General features: G+C 42.1%; 1 long non-coding RNA gene across 1 annotated transcript; it reads left to right on the forward strand.

Moving 5' to 3' along the window:
• The first annotated feature begins 3060 nt into the window (after nucleotides 1–3060).
• On the forward strand, nucleotides 3061–6988 carry LOC311435973. Its single transcript, XR_014692512.1, has 2 exons — nucleotides 3061–3188; nucleotides 5135–6988. It is a non-coding gene; the product is annotated as an uncharacterized lncRNA (long non-coding RNA).
• The last annotated feature ends 629 nt before the right edge of the window (nucleotides 6989–7617 follow it).

The following is a 7617-nucleotide window of genomic DNA, read 5'->3' on the forward strand; positions in this document are numbered from 1 at the left end:
AATGTTTCTAAAATACACTCCAAATCTCACTGCCTTTGTTATCTTCCAAACTTTTCCTCCATGTTTAGGCTTCTCTTGAATTACTAGTTTCTAAAAGACTTGGAAAATCTAACAAAAATTTCTCTCGCTTCTCTCTGTGGCTATTTATAACACTTTCATGGATTTTCACTGACCTCACTATGTATCCCTCTGTTTTATGAAAATTTCTTGCTACTTCTTTTTCAGCAGATATTTTTAGTTGTATTATATATATACATATATATATGCGTATTGATTTCTCATCTTTCTTTACTCGGTGCAACAAGTCCTTACTAATCCAGAGGTTAGATACGCTGTTCATGAACCCAAACAACTACAGATACTGTGGCATGAAGACCAGAATATGCCCTTGTTGGCTTCTTGTGGTGGATTTTAAGTTTTATAGTGTGTGAAATCTGTTCTTCAGCTCAGTTCAAAATTGCTCTTTGATTTTCAAGAAAAATAATCAACATCATCAAATCTTTTTTTTTTTTTTTTTTTTTTTTTTTTTTTTTTTTTTCAGTCAAAGGGCAGCCTCCATGGGTCAAGAAAAGCAGTCCTGAGTCTATGTGTTCAGGCCAATACTAATGTGAGATAAGGATGAATTGTATCACCTGTCCTGTATGGTAGCACCACCTGCTTCTCCAATGGAAGGCAGAGACAACGCTGGAGTATATGAACACAACATGTCATTTTTGCTGAAGACAGATCTCTTGAGCAACAACTCAGCTGCTCTGCAGGCAGAAACCAAACCATTGTCCAAATTACAAAATCCAACATGAGGTTAATAGATTCTGATGAAAATATAAAGACAATGAGATTCCCAGCAGCTTCCAGCTAAAGGCTTGCCTTTCAGAGGGCAAAAGGTTACAAAAGGTGAACTTACTCGTGCTTTGGCAGACTCATGATTGGTGTGGAAATTCAACAGGAAATAATGTAATGAATTGGCAAGGCAGCTGCTGATATTCAGAAGCCTGGATCACTGAAAACCTGTAACTGACAAATCAAACTCTGGCTCTCCAGCTCAGATATTCCTTTTACCTTTACACACAGATGTGAGTGCTGGAAATCCACCAAAGGTATAAACAAGATATCTCAATACTTTGGAAAGTAAATGCCATACAAAAACAAAACAAAACCCTGAGGATTAAATGGAATGAGTTTGTAAGAAATACTGGGATTCCTCAAGTTTTTGACAACCCCTTATCTCCAGTGGGATATATTTAAGCTATGTGGAAAATGCAAAGGCAGAGCATCTGCCACAGCAGGTAGGACACTAAACAGCAGGAGAAGCATATGAAAGGAGATGGCTGAAAGAATAGAAATATCAAAACTCACTCAAAGGGAGAAAAATAAAGGAGTAAATGACAAGGAGGACAAGCAAAGAACAACAGAAATTAGAGAAGAACATAAAAGCTGTTTTGAACTCTGAAGTTTCATCTACATTAGTGAAAGTTTATGGCCAGAAGCCAGACTTGAGCAATTGTCTTGAGCAATATTGAACAAGTCTAACGACTTGTCAATAGGGTTACAGAATAATGCAGGTTGGAGAAGACCTCTGGAGATCTCTTATCCAACACCCTGCTCACAGGAGGGCCAAGTTAGACTTGGACGCAGATTTCACAAACTCACCGGATCCTAGCCCAGTGTTTGGTCATCCTTATGGTGAAAACATACATTTTTTTCTTCCCTAATATGTAATCAGAATTTCCCTTATTGCACCTTGCATTATTGCCTCTTTTCCTGCTGCTTTGTGGGCAAACCTCACAAATTGAATAAGGGGCAGCCTGGGCTGGCAGGAGGGATCCCTGCCCATGGCAGGGGGGTTGGAATTAGATGAAATTTAATGTCCCTTCCAACCCAAATCATTCTATGATTTTATGCATTTTCAAGAAGAGCTTGTCTCCACCAACTCCACATCTTCCCCTCAGGTTGCTGAAGACAGCAATAAGATTTCCACTCGCCCTCCCTTCTCTTTTCTGTATGGTTTTAGCCAGCTCCAAGTAACAGATTTCTCTCAAGAAATAGCTGTTCAGAGGACAACTTCAGTCAAGGACTTTCTATAAATAGGAAGATGGGCGAGACCATTTTTTCTTTTTTTTTTTTTTGAGGAAACATAACCTAGGCCTAGATGTGAAGCTTCCCCTATTTTATCAGTGTATACAAAACCCACTTAGCTCTTGATAATGTGATGACAGGTTTGATGTCATATTGAGTTGAACAAACTCCCATGGGATGGGGAGAGCACATCCATCACAGAGCCTATAAGATAGCTGGAGCCTTTAAAACAGGATCTCAGGTAAACACCCTGCCTATGAGACCTGTAAGAAAAAACACCATGAAACAACAACAGAAGACAATACAAGAACTGCCACAGAGTGGATATTTCAGCCATGACAAATTCCCTTTGAAGATTTGGGCTTGTTTTGTGGCTGGGTTCCCTGCCATCCCACAGTGAGTGGGAGTCAGCTGGCCTGGGCAACACCTACTTGTGCACATGAGATGTGTACTCAGCTCACCACTGAAAGTTTCAGGCTGATGAGGCTTACAGGGCTTCTTGCTTCAGTTTTCAATGTGAAAGTGTGGAAGAGAAAGTGAAACACAGCTTATTATTACCTTTCTTCTCTATGGCAAGCTGTCCCAGAGGAGCCCTGAGAAGCTGAGGGTTGACATTTACAGATAGCTGCTCCTGGAGTTCCTCAAGTGTGTGTTTAAAACACATCTCTTATTTCATGCATTTCTGTGTTTTGGAATAACTTGGAATTTTTGGAATAAATTCTGAGCACAACAAATGCAACACATCACCATGTTTCAATCCAAATAGATGAATGCACATGCAGAAATGAGCTTTTTAAAAAATATATATATATATTAAAAAAAAAAAAACAGCACTGTGTGCTCAGCACTATGAAGAGAAGTCATCAGCCAAACCTGAAGAGGAGGATGTAGTACTCCAGCAAAAGCAGCTGAACTTGTAACAGTCACCAGCTGGCACACATTGAAATAGCTCAGCCTCAGTCTCCAGCTGAGATCCAGCACAGCTGATCTTGGTGTAGGGCATAAATCTGCACAGAGCTCCCAGATGCTCCTTCTGTGCTGGGGGTAGTTGTACTTGATCCTATGGGCTTGGGAAGGTCTTGGCAAATGTGGATTTTTCTCCTTTTGCAGAGGTAAGAAGCAGCTCAATCCTTCATCTGGGATTGAACATATCAATCCATGGTATGACTATAATTTAGGAAGAGAAGGGAAGGGCAGAAGGGAGGCAAAGGAGACCTATAGAAGAAAATCTGTGAGGTGTGGGAAAGGTAAGAGGAGCTAATAGAGAAGAAAAAGAGAAGAGGAACAATATGAAAGCCAGAAAAGGTGAATATGGATAGCAAAAAGGATAGTGGGTGGTGTAGCAAAGATGAGGTTTCAAACCAGGGTGGCTTGAATAGGGGAAGAGGAAAGGAAGATTGGGGAGGATGGAGTGGGGAACCCCTGGGAGGAGCAGGGAGAGGCTATATCCTTCCCTGGGCTTGTGGAGTCCTCTTGGGAGAGATGGGGTAGCTCTTTTCTTCTTTTTCCTCCAGAAAAAGCTAGCTGTTCTATGAGCTAATAGTATCTCCAGCCCCAGCCAGGGCCCAGCTAAGTAATTTGTCCGTGTCCCCCAGCCCCTCCCATGCAAACCTGCTTGCCATCCACGTGCGATCTGTTTTGACAAAAAACAAAGCTGAAGTTTCAGCGACCCCTCCGTGGCCCCCCAGTCCCTCCCACACGTGTGCATGCACACACTAATTCCTAACCAAACAATTCAGGGGCTGTTGGCTGGGTGCGTGTCCTTTGGCTGCCCTGGTGTAACCCCCAGAAGCAGCGGAATTAAGCCCTTCTCTTTAAATATTTTTGAATGATTCGCTCCAGTGAAAAGCAAAATCTGGAAAAATCCTGTCATGTTGCAGGAGCTGTCTGAGGCTTCCCCTTAAGCCCCAAACCCCACTAGAACCATCACCTCCCCTGGGACCAGTGGCCAAGACCGAAAAACGCCTTCTGGGCTCCCTTCCAGCTTTAAAAATATATTATTTATAGTACACAAATAGCCAAGGGGAGCTTTGTTTGTTCTTTCCATCTGTCCCCTCTAGCACTGCAATCCAGATTGCAAAGGGATGCTCAGGGCATCAAAGGTGACAGACTTCTGTGGCAAAAGCAGGGCAAGGGGACTTCTTCTTATGTGGCACTGGGCACTGCAAGTGGCTACAGAGACATAGGAACAGTTTTCATACAGGCTAACCCAGTCACTGCTCATCACAACTGTCTGGAAAAGGACTTTTCTTTGACCTTTTCTCTTTCCCAGAAGCTGGATAAAATCATGCCTTTCAGAAAGCTATGAAATCTTATCTTCAAGTGAGGAAATGCATAGGAAAATGGGAGAACGGGCCACAGTTGTAGGATAATGTATTTCTTTCCTTGCCCTGCCTTGGAAAATTACTTCCTGACTTGTATTTGTTAGAAGCTGTCACATGTCCTGAAGCAGGCAATTCTGCATGAAGATCTTAAGAATAGGTCTAAAGTCAGATCTGAGCACTTCTTACATTTTTTTTTTAATGAATGTCCTTTCTCATCCATGCTCTGGACACAACTTACTCCCATACGTGTGCTCCCCCCTTCTCTGAATGATTGTTGTGTGATTCACCTCTCATTGTCCCTGGATTTTGGCTGTGTTTTTAGTAATAATGTCCCTACATTATGACTGCAGCCATCTTTATGACTACTGACTTCTTCAGAAGTATGATGTTTTCCTAAATATGCTTTTCTTATCTTGCACTTTGCTCTCCTTGGGCTTATGGGAAATGGGGCATGGATGTAAGCCTGGACACCTTCAGGCTGTAGACAAACCACATCTTGAAACTAGCCTCCCAGGCATGGGGTCAGGCAGGTCAGTGGTAGCAGAGCATTACAAGTAAGTCCCAACTGTACAATGGAAAGAGCCAAAAAGTCATTATTTGACAGTGATGTTGCTTCAAAGCTAGAATCCTCCTTTGGCTCTGGAACAGGTGTGTGGGTTAAAGCAAGCTTTGTCTACACTGCAGGGACCATATGTCTGAGGTTGCCATACAAAATTCATTGATGGTTTTTGCAGTTCAGAGTGGCTGAAGTAGTGTGAAGGCCAGGAGCCAGATCACTACAGTGGTGTTTTTGCCTACACACATCTGAGGTTCGTGTTGCCTGCCCTGTGGCATGCCGCTGTCTCATCCTTGCTGCCTGTAGGAAGAGGTCTGTGGTGAGAACCACCATTAATCCTGCACCAGAGTCTGTCTTGGAGAAAAGTGGCTCATCTAACTCAGTGAAGAGAAATAATAAGATGAGAACTCTGCTCTGTTTGATGCACTTTGCCTCTGTCTTTGGCCAAAAATAGTTGCACCTGTGTGAACACTGCTGGAGAAGGTCATGGTGCACGTTTGCTCATGAAGGATTTCTCCATGTCTCCAGTCTCTGGAGCACTTAAACAGGAGGTTTGCTACTTCTCCCCAGGCTTTTGGAGGTTCTGGAAAACCAAACATCAGCTGCAGCACCTTTTACCCACTATGGCACACTGACACTATCCAGTGCAAAATGCAGCTGGAGCCTAGAGAAGGATGTGCCTTCACCAGGGCATTTACCAGCACTGCTCAGAGCTTCAGCAAGATGGAAAAGCCAGAGTATGATGGTGTGTTAGATGTGCCCAGATCCTGGGCTTATCCTGTACTTTTTTTAAGATAAAGAGGAGAAACTGTCCCATGGAGTGGTTGTAGAAGACAGTTGGAGGAAATAAAGGATGCAAAGGGAAATGGGAAGCTTTGCTGGTGGCAGAGGAAAAGTAAATGAACCTAAGGTGTTACACATAGTAGAAAAAAAGGAGTGAAAAAGCAAAAGAAAAAAGATCACATTTGGGGCTTTGAGTGGAACTAAAAGATTCATAATAGCAGAGAAGAAGCTGAGGAGCTTGCACCTGAGATGGCAAAAGCAGGGAGAGCAAGGCAGTGATCACAGAGAGGAGCAAGGAGGAGGGAATCTGTGTGAAAGCCTTGCTTCAGGATCCCATCTGCCACCACAGTGCAGAACTAGACAAGATCACACACCCACAGGTGAATCTCTTCTGACCACAACCTCTCAAATTCTGGTTCACCTAAGTTCAGTCTTACCCCAGCTATTGTGTATTTACCTCTCTTTTCCTTATTTTTTGAGTAGAGGGTATTAGCATAATGTGTCTGACAGCCCCTTCCCTCCCCTCCAGAGTTCCCTTGGGAGAGAATGAATACATCAACACCTACCACTGACTCATAGAGGTTGAGGGGAGCTGTTGATTTTAGGTTGGAAAGATTGCTAAAATTAAATAAACAATATAGCAGACCAAAAAAAGTTCCTTTGTCCATAACCCCCTGGATCCACTTACAAAAATTTAAGCTCACCAGAAACCAGACCTTTGTTTGGAGAGGGAAATGCAGAAGGGAAGCACTAAGATGTTAGTTGACACGTACAGAGAGGGGGAAAAAAAATGTGAATAGAAGAACATGTAACCAGAAGGGCCTTTCTGGGCCAGTTAATCCACCTCAGGCCAAGCCAGGCAACCACAATTTATCACTGCTTTCCTAAAGTGATCAAGCCTGTGCTTAAAATGTTAAGGTTGTTTGCTTCCAGTAGCTTCCTAAGAGGATAACAGCAGAAGCTCCCTGCTCCCACGGTCACAAACTTTCATGTCCAACCTAAATTTATCCACAGCCAGTTTATAGCCACTTTGCCAGCATTGCTTCTCTACTTCTTCTCTGATGTTTCATCATCCATGTCTGTGACTAGAAAACAAACACAACAATCTCATTTTGCTAAGTCAAATCAGATTTATGTTGTCCCCACTTGGAAGACAATTTTGCTTCTTTCTGATCCTTCATCTAGTGTCTGTTCCTCCAGTTTGGATGATCAAAAATCTCCTGGAGTTAACACAAGGTCTGAGCTTACCTACGGCAAAGGCAGGAAGACTGCTTTGTTGCTTTTGGATGTACCTGGCTTGATGCATCCCACAAGATTTTTGAATAACAGAGTTTAGCTTTTTTTTTTTAAAAAAAATAGTATGTATACAGCTTTTTTGCCTTATATCCAACCGAAAAAGTAGAATTTCTGGCTGTAAGTCCTGAATTGCAGGGCTTTACATTACTATTTTCATTATGTCACTTACTGATGTCATGTGTTTCTTACCTCCTATCAAATATTTTACTTTTTTATTTTATTTTATTTTTTTTTACAATGACAGTGCTTTCCCTCTCAGTGGCAGATGTCATCAGAGCACACTCTCTTTCCAGGGTGAGGTTTTGTTCAATAAACTTGGTTACAAATATTATTCTTAGACTGTTCCATGATATGAACCTCTTTCAAGTCTGATATAATCTCTATTGATGATGCCTCTTCTCATCTCCTCTTTAGAAAGTTTTGATGTAATTTCTATTTGAATCACTGTATTGTTAACTAAAGACACCTCATGTGGCGCTCTATCAAAGTCTTGACCGAACTCTGGTCATACGAGATCTGCTTCATTTCCTTTATCTAGGAAATATTTCACTTTTATCTTGCTGAGATAAAATTGTAAACATT

The sequence above is a fragment of the Aythya ferina genome (assembly GCF_964211825.1).
Source record: "Aythya ferina genome assembly, chromosome: 4".
In the NCBI taxonomy this organism is placed as follows: domain Eukaryota; kingdom Metazoa; phylum Chordata; class Aves; order Anseriformes; family Anatidae; genus Aythya; species Aythya ferina.